This window comes from Vombatus ursinus, unplaced genomic scaffold, assembly GCF_900497805.2.
Source record: "Vombatus ursinus unplaced genomic scaffold, bare-nosed wombat genome assembly UNPS02014786.1, whole genome shotgun sequence".
Taxonomy (NCBI): Eukaryota; Metazoa; Chordata; class Mammalia; order Diprotodontia; family Vombatidae; genus Vombatus; species Vombatus ursinus.
Genome location: NW_020954564.1, coordinates 51637258 through 51653432, shown reverse-complemented (window position 1 = coordinate 51653432; position 16175 = coordinate 51637258).

The window sequence follows — 16175 nt, the reverse complement described above, 5'->3', positions numbered from 1 at the left end:
AACAATTGAGCAAAATACTTCATAAGCAGTCTGGCTATCACAGAGTTCAATATATCTTTTGACTCCTTGGAGAAGGAATGAAGTCATATTTAATTTAATATGGTCTAAAATTATATTAATTACCTACAATTGATTCATTCATATTGAGTTTTTAACTAAAGTCTTGAGGTCTTTCCCTGATGAACTAATGCTAAGATAAATCTCACCCATTCTGTATTTATGTAGGTAATTAAAAAAACTAAAGTGTAGGAATTCAGATTTCGTCATGCTAATGTTCATCTGGTATCATCTTATTAGTTCTTCTTGATACAGTATAGTGGCATATGGGAAAACAATAAAAACCAAAATATCATTACCTTACTAGTACCAGTTAACTGAAAAAGAAGAGAAAACTAAAGGAATCAAATTGGCTTGGAAGGGATAGAAATGGCTAGATAATTATTCCTATTTCCTTGGAAAATAATTGGACCTCTGGCTAGAAGTTTGTTTTAAAGGAAGAGTTAAATTGTGTAGAATTCTACAGGCCCAAGATAAATCCACAGCACATTATTAGGATTAGTGACATGCTTTTAAGAGCAACTAGAAATGGTAGAAGACCTTCTCTTATAAGAAGAATCATCATGCATCAGAATTTGGTGCCAAGTTTGGGCCCTCAAAATATTTAGCAAAACTCTCGTCTCCATGGTCTAACTCATAGTATTAGGAGGAGCATGAGCTGTAAACCCTCATGAAAAAATAGAAAGAGTGTCAAATTGTGTGAAGACCTCTCTTTGGGAGACAGTGGCACCTCCTATTCAAATTACCTATATGAGAGAAAGAAGCCCATCTTGTAGAATAATAAGAGAGATTTTATAAAAATCTTAATAAAGAAAGTATGATTTACAAGATAGAGAGTTGTCATCAGGATGACCAGAGTTCAAATCCTGACTCTAATGTATACTAACTGTGTGACCCTGGGCAGAAGATTTCACCTCATCACCCCAGACTAAGTTTTAAACTTAAGACTAAGTTTTAGAGAAAGTACCAATCTGCCTTGGAAGAGGAAGCTCTTTTCCAGGAGTTCTCTACACTCATTAAATCACAGATTCAGTACACAAACAAAAGAAAAAGAGTGGCCAAACAGACAAAATGCTAATCATGTTTTAAAGAATATTTTGTCCTAAATATGAGAATTTCTTTGGGAATTGAAAAAATGGCTTCATTCAATACACTGCCTCTATGTAAGGGTCTATTAGCACTTAAAACTTTTAGCTTGCTGGTCAATTTATGTATGTGACCCTATTCTTTGTCATCTTGCTATGCAGTATGTCTGGTCACTTTTAGCAATAGCCTCTTATTCATATGTTGCCTTTGACCTAAAACATTCTTTATTTATTTGTGATCTCACAGAGAGGTTTTTCATCTCATCATTTTCATTACATATTTATTTACCCTGCTTCTTTCATTTTAGACCTTATGTTGTATAAGCTGTTGGCACAATAATATTTTCTCTCAACTTTATCTTAAACTTTAGAATCAAAAACAAAATGTCCGCAGGATAAGATCAAAACAAATAAACTTTAAAAACACGTGAAAAGCCCTGTATTTCAGGTGTTGTGGTTTGCAGAGAACATAACAGAACCCTTCAGATTAAAGTATATTCATCTCTATTGTTTGATAAACTTTCTGATAATTGTTCATTGTCTTAAGTTGTAATTGCTCTTATCCTAGACTATACTATATTGTGAACTAGAAATGAGGAAATGTTACTTCATAGATTCTGTATTATCCAAGACAGAACCAACCACTCAGTGAGAATTCACACGGTGATCTCTGAACCCAGTGCTAGCTCTGAAATCATAGGATACTGATAAATATCAACTGATTCATTTTAGCTTAGATAAAATTCTTGTTTTTCCCATTAGGAACATAACTATGTTACTCAGGTATAGGACACATTGACTTTGATCTTAGATTGTGTTTTATGCTATAAAAATAAAAAATCCACCAAACTTATACCAACAGAATATGCTTCTTGAGGGTGAGACCGTTTCTTCTTTGTTTTTGTATTCCAAGTATCTAGCACCTTGCCTGGCATAAGAGAAGCTAAAAATATTGCGATTTGCACATTGAAAAAACAAATCGGTATTTTGGGAATTTGTTCATGATGAAGATGACTTTCAGTTGAATCGATGAATAGTAAAGTTACTCCATTATATTACAGCTCATGATAAAGACTCCAGGTAGGACTTTTTTATCCATTTCTACTCAGAGTTTATTTTAGGCTGATGGCATTCCTCATTTACACCCTGAACAAGGCCCATCTATGAGTGGGGAGCCAACTAGGAAGAAAAATTTCTGACTCTGAAAAGTACACTTGTGAAAGTCCCATTTTTATTACCCCAGGATCCCCCTCTAATAATTCTATGGAAAGACTGAAAACTCTGAAAAGATACAACAGTTCTTTTTATGTACAACTTCGCGTTTAAGGAGAAAGGCATAAGCAAAGAGACAACCCACCCACTGGTAATGTACTCTTCTCATCAGATTTCTAGGATGAAAAAAATATTTCTCTCTGAAGGGTCAAGAGCTGCAAGCAACTAATATGACTTTGGAGAACTGTGTCCATCAACTGGAAGAAGCCCAACATTTTGTCATGGATGGCTGAGACCATTGCTACCCTGCATGTTGTAGTACATGTCCATAGCATGGGACACGGAACCTTTAACCAACATCCTGTTCTATACATAGGTCATTAAGCTATGGAACTAACCACTTTTGCTTTAATCTTCAAGAATATCTCCTTGTTAGTCAATGTTACATGAACAATGCTAAAACTAATGCAGGACATTTCAATCCATACCTTTATCTTCAATTCAATTAGACTTTATTCTTGATGTTGGTGAGATACACACACATTCTGAAATTTTCCTAAAGATCTAGTGAAATGATGGATATGAAGATAATTTTGAATTTCTAAGGTGCCGTAAAATTCACATGCAGACAATGCCTAGAATTAAAAAACACCTGGCTGACAAATAATTCAGAAACAAATGTCTGGGGGCTCTTTGTCTCCTCTTTCTCCCCCAACTACCATGATATCCTTCCTGTCACTCACTCAAAATAGCAACCAAAATGTCATGGGCCAAGAGCACAGCCTGATGGCCAGGGTAGGGAATCATATCTCTCCCAAAGACTTCCTTTTGAACTCGATTAAAATGCCATGATACCCTCTTTTCTTCTGAAACTCACTATCATATATCAGGTAATTTCAATGCGGGGAGCTTTGTTCACAAATACAAAGAGCACATATTCTTGTGAAGTCCTTTCCCTTTTCTTATCTAATCATACTCCAAGTTATCTCTCTTTCTCTCTCTCCCCTTATTTTCCCTCTTTCATTCTCTCTCCATTTATCTCTTCCTCTTTCCTTCCCCCCCTTTCCTCTCTTCTTTCTTTCTCTTAATCCTCTCTGTACCATTCTCTACACCCATCTCTCATTTCTATTTCCATCTATGATCCAAAACTCATCTCCAATAAGCTTATGAGGAATAGAGATTTTTCCCTAACATCAAGTAAAAGTAAAGCCATGATATTTTGAAACAAAATTAGACAGAAATAGAAATCAATGCCATAAATATCTAAAAATTTTGAAAGTTCCAAGAAAATCCCTTCAAAAGTTCTACAAACATATATATCTACTTCTCCATTCTCTTCTAATTCAATCTGCATTTTCCCCTACACTAGCATTCAAAGAAAAGGAGAATTTCTGATTTTAACATGCTGTATAGGTTTATGATTTGGAACAGTAGTTTCTTTAGTATCTTACCATAAATGTCTATATTTAAACAAGATTTTTGAAGTACTAGCGTATTATTTTACTGTATTATACTTGGTATTAATCATAATGATATTATTATATTATATATTAGTAAATAGCAAATATAATATTACTTGCATTGTACAGAGAGGTCTGAATTACATATTACTACCTTCTAAGTGAATTTACATAGCATATCATGTTTATAAATTGGGACCTACTTGAATTACAAATGTTACCAAGTGTTAGATGCCATTAATGCAGTTTATGAATGTCACATGAACTGGGCTAGAGAGAATCTATACAGGGAGAAATGATAAAGAGTGAAATGAATTAATAATATGGACAAGGTTGAGATTGCCAAGACCATATTTAATTGTCTTAACAGAAGAGATATTTTCAGGATTCGAATACACTAATAGTTAAAGAGAATTCCACTATTCATAAGCAGCTACCCCGGGAGCTCAATTTGGCAATATTCCATTAAAAACAGATATTATTCATGAGTTTATGAAATTAATACACAGCCTTTTTTCATAAATACTCTATAAATGAAACTAATTCATTAAGTCACACCCCTAATTATTATAGCTTAATGAAGTTTGACTATTTAAACTTCTTGCTACATTATAAAAACGGGATATAAATGGGATGGGAGCATGTATAAGGAAAGTTTCTGGAAAGTTAGAATTTCAGGGTTTTCATTCTGACTCTTCCCTAGAATTATTCTCCCCATACTTCAGCTCTCACCATCTTCCCTCCCCATTTATTAATATGACCAACATGATCATACCTTGTTCAGATTCAGCCCTCTATAGGATTAAAAAAATGGATCAAAGAGAAAGTAAGCCCCCAGTTTGTCCTTTCTCTCTGCTGAGATATGAAGAAGCATTATGCAAAGCAAACTCTTAGTATCAAAGAATCTCAGAATGGGGTGGAACCTCAGAGCTCATCTAGTCCAATCCATAATTGAGTAGAAATTTTCTCTACAACCTCTCCAAAAGAGTTCAGTGACATCCAGTGATGTCTCAATCCCTCCCTCCTCAGGTAGTTCATTCTACATTTGGGTAGTTCCTATAGGTAGAAAGTTTTTGTTTATTATGAATAGAAATCTGTGTCTCTGCAACTTTCACCTATTACTCTTAGTTCTGATTTCTGGAGTCAAGGAAAAAAATCCTAATCCCTATTCCACATTCAAATCCTTAACAACTATAGTGTCCACCTGGACTCAAACTCTTCTCTGCATTCTAAGTATTACCAAACTCTTAAAGCAGTCTGCAAATGGCATGACCACAAACTTCCCAGCCCCCATCATCCTGGCTGCCATGTTCAGGGCATCCTCCAGCTCATCATGTTCTTAAGTTGTGATACCTAGTACAATATGATACATGAATGATCAGAACAAAGAATAGATCTATAGGAATTTATTCTCTCTTACTCTGTCCACTGTTGTCTACCTTCTACCTACCAGAAACAGTGACCCTTCAGAAATCCTTGTAATAGCCACAAAAATATCATGAGAAACTTTACAAATTCATGGCTCTAATAACCCTGTCAGAAATAAAAATTAAGTCAGCCTGTCATTATTTGTTTTTGATGAAGCTCTATTAGTTTTTAGTTATCATTGCTATTCTTTAAATGCTTACAACCATGCTAATAATATCTGAAAGCACTTGTTATTGGGAGACTTCCAATAGATTCCTACCAATGGGGAAATGTCTTCAGGAAAGACAACTATTAGAGTAGCCAATTCCCTATGATTTGGCTTCTTTTGACCCCCAACTCTTTTAAGAACATAAACAACTCAAAGTCCTCAAAAGAGATTCTCAGGATTCATCATGACAGGTTTTGGGTTCCTTGACAGGAAAAAGCTAATGGATTCTACATGAAAACATCAAGGCCTTGAGGGGGTCAAGGACCAGGGTTTTAAGAGCTGAATAATGTGAAAGAATTGGCATTTCACTGGAATAACAGGCTGTGCTCTGATTTACTGTGCTGGGAGATTGCCAATAGATGCTAACTAGCCTGGTGAGGTATACTACTTTGGGTGTTTGGGTCCCAGAATAGTGGTAGGATTCTCTTCTGGTTTCTGTAAGTTAGCATGAGACTACACAATTATACTTTTTTCCATCATTCTCTAGGGATATGGGTGCTAGGGAGATGTTAACTCAGGCTTCTGAGTCTTCTCAGGGTCAAATTCATTCCTACAAACATGTTATATCATGGGCCCATGTCTCTCACCTAGTCTATCACTCATGTCATTAGAGATATAGAGCTGATAGATATGGTCCCAGAGAGAGGCACAAGAGTGCCTCAGAAATCAGTATTGTGTTTATTGGTTTTCTTGCCCCATCTCTGTTTTCTCCAATTTGTTCTTCACATTGCTGCCAAAGCAATATTCCTAAAACACCACCCTAACCACGTCATCTGTTCCATAAATTTCAATGACTCCCTCAAACAGGCATTTCTGTTTCTCATTTACATGTTTCTAACCTTTTTGAGACTTATTATATGTTGGTCTCCCAACTTGAATTTTATAATCAAGCCAAACTGTTCTTCTCGTTAGTCTTTATACATAGCCCTTCTCTCTATATTTTTGCACAGACTGTCTCCCATGCCTGGAATATATTTCCCCTTCTGCTGCACCTTTATAAATGTCTAGATGCCTTCACATCTTAACTCAAATGCCACCTCTTACATGAAACTCTTTTTGATCCCTCCAGGATTTAGGACCCCTCCCCAAACTCCCATAATCACTCTGCAATTTTTTTATTCAGCATTTGTATATGCTTGTAAGGATATATGATATCTCTCTAGCTAGAAGATAGAAGATAGAATATACATTTCTTGAAGACAGAGACTTTGTAACCCCAGCATCAAGGGCACATAATAGGAATTTAAGAAATGCTTATTATTTGAGTGAGTGAATGTTTAGTTGATCAATATATCTCTTTTGGGATAGGATGAGCTAAAATGATATATAGGAACCAAAAGAGAGCTCAATTTCACTTAATTGTGAGATACTCTGCTTCTCGTTATTTAGCATTTATATTCCCTTTCATTGCTTCAAACTACCAATCTTTACACCATCATTTATCAATTCACAACTAAGATTTTTTCTTAGATTTGCATAATGTCTATACATCCTACATCCTGCTTCAATGTGGCACTCACTTGTTCCTTGTCCAGAACCAGAGAAAGAGCAATATTAATAATGCACAGATGTAGAAATGAACATAGAGGTTTGAAGAATCATAGCTGATCTTGGGGAAATAGGTTTTTGGGGCCAAGAGAGGACTGCTTCTGAGGGTCATGCTGCCACCCAAACTATATGCATCAGAGAAATTAATTCTTTGATATAAATCACATCCCCAAACTCATTTCATGCCAGTTCCTGAGTAATGTTAGTGGTGGAAGAAATGGGTCCAGTAGGGAAATCATCTGGGTGAAGTTGTTTGCAACGGAACACATTGGGAAATCAGATATGGTAGACAAGGGCTAGGGAAATAAAAGAACAAAGAGAGCCTCTGAATCTACTCAAATAATCCCAAATCAAGTTCCATCTTTCAGTAAACCCTTTCTATTTTCCCCTTCTCTATCTGTAGCCTCATTTTCTCACCTGGAAGACAAAAAACAAAGACTAGGAATCCATCTCACAGTTCACAATGATCCTCCAAGTATAGAACATAGAATAGATGCATGAAAAGTGGTTGCCAGGGTTGGAGAGATGGAAATATCAGGTAACAGGCTAAGGCAGAGAGGTCTCTTACTATATTTGTTCCTTGCCAGGAGCAGGATTTGGGAGAGAAAGGGAGAAGTGGTAATCAAACTTAAATCTTCCCTTCCCACAAACAAGTCTCCTTCATGTTTCCAAGGATTTGTCTTTCAAACAAGGATTGATTCTAGAAAGAAAACCCCATTTAATAGCCTAGAGTATGGGACAGTCTCTGGAGAATCTACTGTACATATACTCTGGAGGATTCCTATGTCATTAGTATGCTTCTTGAGCATGGTGATTCTTTTCAAACTAGCTCTCAGGTAGTAATATGAAGTACATTTTAGTACGAGTAATTCAAGCTTAAATCTGAAAATTCTCAATCCCTCTCTCCTTACATCCCCATATTCTCTTCGGCCATGTGGGTAGGTACATGGGTATGTGGTTGACTGCACAGATATGGGGCCTATTAATTTTTTGGCATGATAGGAGAAATGTGATTATTACCTTATGAGAAGAACATGTGAAACCAATATTCTTTATTTCTAGGTTTATTTTACTGAGGAAATAAATGTCAGTTTAATGCCCAGAAATGATTGTGACCTGGGTGCCTGGTTATATTAAGATATTTTGAGTCATAAGTTAGAACCTAAGTTTCTCAGTGTTAGAGCCACACAGGCCACATAGACCAAATCAAAGTATAAATCCTGTCTGTATCTTTTACAAATTAGCCTACTTCCTAGGAGTTCGCTGTTCAGAATATTTCTTCTTCTGCCTCCATATCTTTTCACAACATTTCCTCCAAGACTAAAATACTCTCCCTCATCCTTCCCAGTTCTTGGAATTGCTCCCTCCAAGGCTTACCTCAATTGCTACCCCCTCTAAGAGGCCTTTCTTGATTTTCTTCAAATGTTAGTAGCCTCATATAACTGTATTTTTTGCATATATCTTATAAGTAGTTATCTGCAATCATGTTGTATCCACATATTAAAATGTCAGATCCTTGAGGACAGGCTACTCACACTAGGATTTCTATCCCCAGCTCCTAGTATGGTGCTTTGCATATCCCAGTTGCTTCATAAATGCTTGTTGACTGACTTACTGACAAATCGTGATCCAGCCTCTGCTTGAAGACCTTCAGTGATGAAATTTATCATTTCCTATAACAACTCAGTCTATTATTGAACAACTCTAATTATTGGGAAGATTTTGTTCTTATGTTCAGCTAAAGTCTATTTCTACGTAACTTCTACTTAGTGGTCCTAGTTCTGCATTCTGGCAGAGTGAACAGGACTTACTTCGCTCTAGGGCAACAACACTGCAGTGCTACATGCTTCTTTTGAGCACCTTACCTCTCAGTCCTCCACAGGCCCATTCCACTAGACAACTCTCCCCAAGCTGCCCCACACAGTGTTTTTTTCCTTTGATACCCCTTGCCCAAAACAAACCTTTTCCCCTGAAAGAAATTGGACTCTCTAGAAGACAAATTCCTCCCCTTCACATTCAATTCTATCCAGATATCTATCATATCTAGCTTATCTAAAATTCTATTTACTTCCTTGACTTCTTTCTTATTTATTTTTTGGTTAGATTTATCTAGCTCTGAGCAAGGAATAGTAAAGTTCTCCACAATTAAAGTATTACTATCTATCTCCACCTGTAATTCATTTAACTTTTCTTTTAAAAATTTAGATGCTGGGACAGCTAGGTGGTGCAGTGGATAGAGCTCTGGCCTTGGAGTCAAGAGAAATTGAGTTCAAATCCAACTTCAAACACTTGACACTTACTAGCTGTGTGACCCTGGGTAAGTCACTTAACCCTGATTGCCTCACCAAAAAGCAAAAAAAAATTAAAATTAAAAAATAAATGAAAATGTAGATGCTATAGTATTTAGTACATATAGATTTAGTACTGATGTTACTTCATTGTCTATGGTAACTTTTATTAAAATGTAGTTACTTTGTTTGTCTCCTTTAATTAAATCTATTTTAGTTTTAACTTTGTCTGAGATCATGATTGCTACCCCTGCTTTTTTTATATCAGCTACAGCATAATAAATTTTATTCCAACTCTCTATTTTAACTCTGTGTGTATCTCTCATTTTTAAATGTGTTTCTTATAAACAACATGTTGTCTGATTCTGATTTTTAATCCATTCTGCTTTTTTCCATTTTACAAGTTGGTTCATTCGATTTCCATTCAAAGTTATAATTATTATTTGTGTATTTCCCTCCATCCTGTATTTCCTAACTATTGTCCTCAGTCTCTCCTTTTACCCTATCCTTCCTCACATATCTAGTTTACTTGTAACCTCTACCTCCCTAATCCACACCCCCTTAAAGAATCTCTTCCCCTTGCTCTCCTGCTCCTTACTCTACCCACAATTCTAAAAGTCTGTCCCTTATTCTATCCTCCCACCCTCCTAAATTTTAATCTATGCACCCTTCTAAAAGTCCCTCCCCATCTTGTCCCATCATCCTCTTATTTCTTTGTAAGTTTAGAGGAATTTTATACCCTTTTAGAAGTATATGTTGTTTCCTCTTTAACTCAGATCTGATTAAAGTAAGGGGAATTCTAGGAAGATGGTGGAGTAGGTCAGAAAAATCCAGGTTCTCCAAATTTCCTCCACAAACAGACACAACATCACTTCAAAATGAACCAGAAGCAGTTTTCCTCCTAAGACAACTTGAGAGGACCTCAGGAAAGACATGATTTCCAGGGGTAGAGGTTTGACCTGAGTGGAGTACAAACACCTCCAGGCCAACTCTGCTGAATCAACAAACAATAAGCCCTAGGAACAACTGGGTCAGGAAGCAGCCTAGGCCTCAAGACTGTCCCTCAGGATGGTCTGCCACCCTACAGCCTTTCTAGGCAATGTCTTTCATTTAACTAAAGTCTACCTTCTATATCTTTTCTGTACCACTAAACATTTCCTCTTATTCATTTACTATGTCATCCATTTATGTAAAAGTGTGGTAGAAGCCTTAGGGATAACTTCTTTGATATTTCAATGGTTATGTGATCTCATTGATTGGTGGGGGGAGATACCTATAATGATGCATATTGCAACCCATCCCTGCCTTCTCAACCTATGTCATGACTGTCTATGTTTTCTTATAAATTTCTTTGGGGAAAAGGATGGTCTATATACCAACTTTTCCCTTGCTTTCTGGACATTGTGTGGATATCAGTGCAGTCTTCAAATTTTCCATTCGTTATCCTCTTTCCTTACTACATACCTCATCCATTTCCCTTTTTGATCATATAGTAGTCTAATGACATACTTTATACTATGGCTCCTGTGCATTCCTTTACTGGTAATATTTTTCAGCCTACTCATGTCTGACATGTGCTTCTTTATTGACTTGTGTATGACCTTCAGTGTCAATTCTTTGAACACCATGGTATGCCATGACTAACAGCCATACAACATTACTTAAAATATATTAATGTTAAAAAAAGACAAACCTTTATTATGAGGAGAAGCTTGACATCACTAAACACATTGTAGTTTCTCAAATTCAATACAGCTTACTCACCTTTTGTTCAGTTCTGGGCCAGCTCATTGTTCAGCATAGTTCGAGGTATGTGTACTGATAGACCAGGTCTAGCAGTTATCCAGACATTTTGTACAATGAGCATTTTAATTCGCTTGGATTTTCCTGCGTTGATAGTTAAGCAACTCTTTTGCATTATTAGGGATATCATTTAAAAGACTCTATATTGCTCTGAGACTTGAGGCAATCAGCATAATAGCAATGGCCAAATGATTTGTTATAAGCAATGCATAATCTAAGAGCTTAGGGAGTAGAAGAGATATGAATGTGAGATTTATTCAGCATGGGAGTTTCATGATGGATATGGAAATTGTCTTACACAAACAAGAGCATCCAGAAAACCACAATTTATTTTTGTTGTTCAGTCATTTCAGTTGCATTTGACTCTTCGTGACCCTATTCGGGTTTTTCTTGGCAAAGATAGTGGAGTAGTTTGCCATTTCCTTCTCCAGTTCATTTTACAGATGAGGAAACTAAAGCCAACAGGGTTAAGTGACTTGCCCAAGGTCATACAACTAGTGTATGAGGCTGTATTTGAACTCAAGTCCTCCTGACTCCAGTGTCAACACTCTATTCTCTGCATCACCTAGCTGTTCCTTCTCTCCTACCTCCCATATAGTCTATGTAGAATACATTTTATAAGTGGATTCTGTGTTGGATATCCTCCATGATGGAGGCAAATATTTTTGACAGGCATTTTTGGCATTTTTTTTACCAATGAATTGTAAAAAAAAAAAATTATCATTGCTATTACATCTGTTAAGGAACCTTCTAAGTTTTTTTTTCACTTTTACACTTTATGTTTTATTTTTGTGTTTTGTTTGTACTTTATAAATTTTTACAGATTGCTTCTACTTTGTGAGGGCTCTAGTAACAAAGTAAAATAGTTATGTAAAATCAATAATACAGTGACCTCATCTGAAAGTTCATGCAATATTTCACAACTGATATCACCCCTCCAATTCTCTATTTTTTAGATGAACAAAAATCTATTTCTTCTCCCTCGCACCTCCTATCCCATTAGAAAAAAAATAAAAAATAAAGTAAATTTAATGTAATAAATATGCAGTCAAGCAAAACAAATTACTCCCAATTACTATATCATCTATTTTATTTCATACTCTAAACCCATCACTTCTGTGTAATAGATTGTATATTTCATAATCATCAGTCCTCTGGATTTATTAATGGTCATTGCATTGGTTCTAACAGCTTCCAAAGTTCTTTGTTTTTATAGTGTTACTGTTGTGTAAATTGTTCTCCTGGTTCTGTGACTTTCTTTTTTCATTAGTATTTAAAAGCTCAAAATTGTCCATTTTTATAATATTGATATTATAATGTAAATTATAATTTTGTTTCTTCTCATTTCACTCTGCATCATTCTATACATGTCTGTCTATGTCTGTGATTTTGACATTGAATGGATAAAAGTCATCAAGTATTGGTCAGAGGAAGAAAAAAATATCTATGTTGGTTCATCCTTCCCTGCTGAGATGTAGTAAGGCAGCTACCTGCCAATTTGACATAAGCAATAGGAAAATCCAGAGCATATATCTGAACAGTCTAGAAAATCACTTAAAATAAAATTCAAACTCCCTTTTTTTATCATTAAAAGGTTCCCAAAATCTAGTGCCACACTACCTTATTTATCTCACATTACTGTCTTCCAGACAAATGATGTTCTAGATAACCTGAACTATTCTATGCCCCATGAATACACAAAATATTCTACCACATTTGTGGTAGAGCACAAATGTTTTCTGCACACAAAAAAAGTCCTTCTTCACCCTATTTTATTTATCAAATTTCTATCTCTTCTTTAATGTTTAATGCAAATACCATCTTGTCCATGAAATCTTCCCTGATTTCTCCTATCAGTAAGCACCCACCTCCAGGATTTCAAATTTGTTTTGCACCTTTCTAATGTCTTTATTGTATAATTCTATACATTATAGTTGTTGGAGAGATTTAGCCATGTGTGAAATACAATGTGGTATAATAGTTTGAAGGTCAGTCTCAGAGAAAGAATGGGATTTGACTCCTGACTCTTACATATATTACTTGTATAAACCTTGACAAGTCACTAACCTCTCAGTTCCCCCAGGTACCTCTCTAAGACTATAAGTTGCAAAAAAGTTGCTAATCTGCTTCAGTGAAGGGGTTTTCCACATCCAGGAGTTTCCATCAACTGAAAATTGTTCAACGAAAACATAGACTAAGAGGGAAAAAACTTTAATTTCTATTTGTATTTAATGCCTTTACTGACCTGTAAATTCCACCTTGGCAGGAATTATAAACAAACAAGAGGCATTTAATAAATGTTATTGAATGAATTAATGATTTAGGGTGGATAAGTTCCCCCAAGGGAGATTTTGTAGCATGAAAAGAAGAGTAAACTGAGGATAAAACCTTGGAAAATATCAATATTAAGGTGTGAGAGAATGAAGATGAAAAAGTAAAGGAACCAGAGGAAGAGTGGTTAGAGAGGTAGGAAGAGAAAATGGTAGGAATGAAGTTCCACGGAAGCCAAGAGAAGTATTTAAGAAAGGAGCAGAGTTCATGTGTGGCCAGTGAGCATAGAAGTTACCTGAGAAGAACTTAAGCACCAGTAGCACTTGCAGCCTGGCTAGTCAGCTATGAGAAAAACAGAATGCAGAATCCAAAGAAGCTTTTTGTTGTTTAACAAGGATAGAGATCATAATAAGAGAGGTACCCAATAGTAGTTGAATTAAAAGATATGATTCATGAAGCAGGTGCTAACAACAATGCTACTATTGATTTTCTAGAACTTCTGACAACGATGCAAAGAAAAATGGAAGATATGAACAGTAAAAAAAGAAGAGTAGAAAAAGAGTTTTTTGTTCGCTTGCTTTTTTTAATGAAGGTCATTTGTGGACTCCTTTGATTAGCATTTTATTTTCCATGTTCAGTAGTTCTGGAAAATTTTCTTGTATCATTTCTTGACTTAGTGTTCAAGTGTTTTTTTTTTACTCAATGAATTCTTTTAGAAGACTTATAATCTTGAAGATGCTTCTACGTATCCTGTCTTCAAGATCAATATGTTTTGCATTCATAGAGATAATTTTTAATGTTATTGTTTTTTGCTTTTCTTCTTCCAGATTTTCTCACAAATGTGTGAATACATTCCCAATCATTTGTTCTTTTTGTTTCATTGGTGAGATTTACCACCCTTGATTCAAAATTTTCTATTCTGCCTATTATTTCTGCTATGAAAGATTTTAATCTTACTTTCACAATTCTCATTTTTCTCTTGAATCATTCCAGAACATGTTGTTGTGGTTCTATGTTCTGAGAATCCAGAGGATACTCTGACTAACTAGGTGTGGATTCATTTTCCTTCATCTTGAAATATTTATTCAGAAGTGCTTGGGCTTATTTTGATAATATAGAGGCCATATTCACTTCTGTTATTAATATATTCCCTGTTGGTTTTTCTCCTTGTGCTCTAAGTCTTTAACTGAGTTTTCCTTCTCTTGAGTTATTTGGTAATTTAAGTCTTTTTTTCCCTTATATTCCTTTGTTATTCACTTTCTGAATCCTTTCTCCTATTTCCCCAGAGGCTGGACCTCAAAATTGTCCATACCTCCTACCATACTGGAGAATTCACTTCTCACTTCTTTCAGTCTCTGCCCCAAGTGATTTCCAGTGGAGTGGGGAGAAGATAGAACCAGTCTCAGTTGAGTTCCAAGATCCTTCCTTCAGGCCAAGCAGAGCTTCATATACTCACACTCTGCCCAATTTTCTCTTTTCCTCAGTTCTTTAGCTAAGCACTTTCCTAGCACAGTGCACAATCTTGCTGTTGTCTTAGAGCAAGCTTCTGCTTTCCATAGTGTGGGATGGGATGGACCAAGGCATTGGGGCTGGTAGGGAAGGAGTTGCTGAGTGAGGTAAGGCTTAGGGGTTAACCTTTTCTGTTCTTAGTTCATCAAGCTGGTACCTCATTAGGTTTATGGGTGTCTCAGACTATGGAGAAAACTAAATTGCTTTATCTCATGCATAATTTCTAGTTTGGAGAAATTTGAGAGGTCACAGAGATTGGAGAAAATGCCTATTCCTCCAACTAAGTGGTCACCATTGAAGAAAAAATTAGAGAAGTATTCCTGTATTTGACTATATTAGTGCAGCAGAACTTTACTATGTGATTAAAAAACTTGGGAGAAGAATTTTTAAATTAGAAAAAGGCTTATTTACAAATTAAAGAAAATAAATGGACTTCATTTCAGACCTTATAAAAAATATGAACACTGACTAGTGAGTAATCATTCCTCCAAAGACCTGAATAGCTTCAGTCCCGTCATTTACAGTTTTATATTGGAAAAGAATTTATTAACAAATATTATTAACAAATTAATAAAAAGGTTGATGAAATTATGTTGATGGTAATATTCAAGGAAGCTAAATGGTTAAAAGAATTTGAATAGATGAAGAATTTATAGAAATTATGACAGCAAAGAGAAGGCATTGTACAGAATGTGATAAATTTCTTGTACAAAGGTATTTGCCTTTTTTTTATAATTTATCTGTAAAAGGTACTCTACATACACATGGTCAAAAGAATATGCATATATAGCAATTAGGATTTTATTCGTACATGGTTATTTCTTCCCTTTATCTTACTGTTATTGTGCTGAAACTTTATTTTGCAAAATTGTGCAAGTAATATGTTTCATTTGGGTTATTCTGGATATATCTAAACCTGTCTACAAATCTAAACTTAAATAGAATTGGTCAAATGAGAGAACATGTGGGTTATGCTTTTCTTATTTTTAAAGTATGTTAGGAGCTATCAGCATGTTGTTTGTTGAAGTGTCGAGTTGTAATTCTGTGTAACACAGTCAAAAATATGTACTTAAAATTGCACTATTGAAAATGTAGTGTATTATCCATTTTGGATCATAAACTTTTGCAACAATTTTCTTCAAATCCATTCCAATTTGTAGATGTGTTTTCTAATTGTAAAAATTACAATAAAAAAGATGGAAGGGGATGCCAATACTGTCAAATTCAAGTAAAGGAATAAATAGTAAAATGATTTTAAAAGATGAAATAGCATGAGGACAAAAAAGTTGTTATTTGGTATACTACA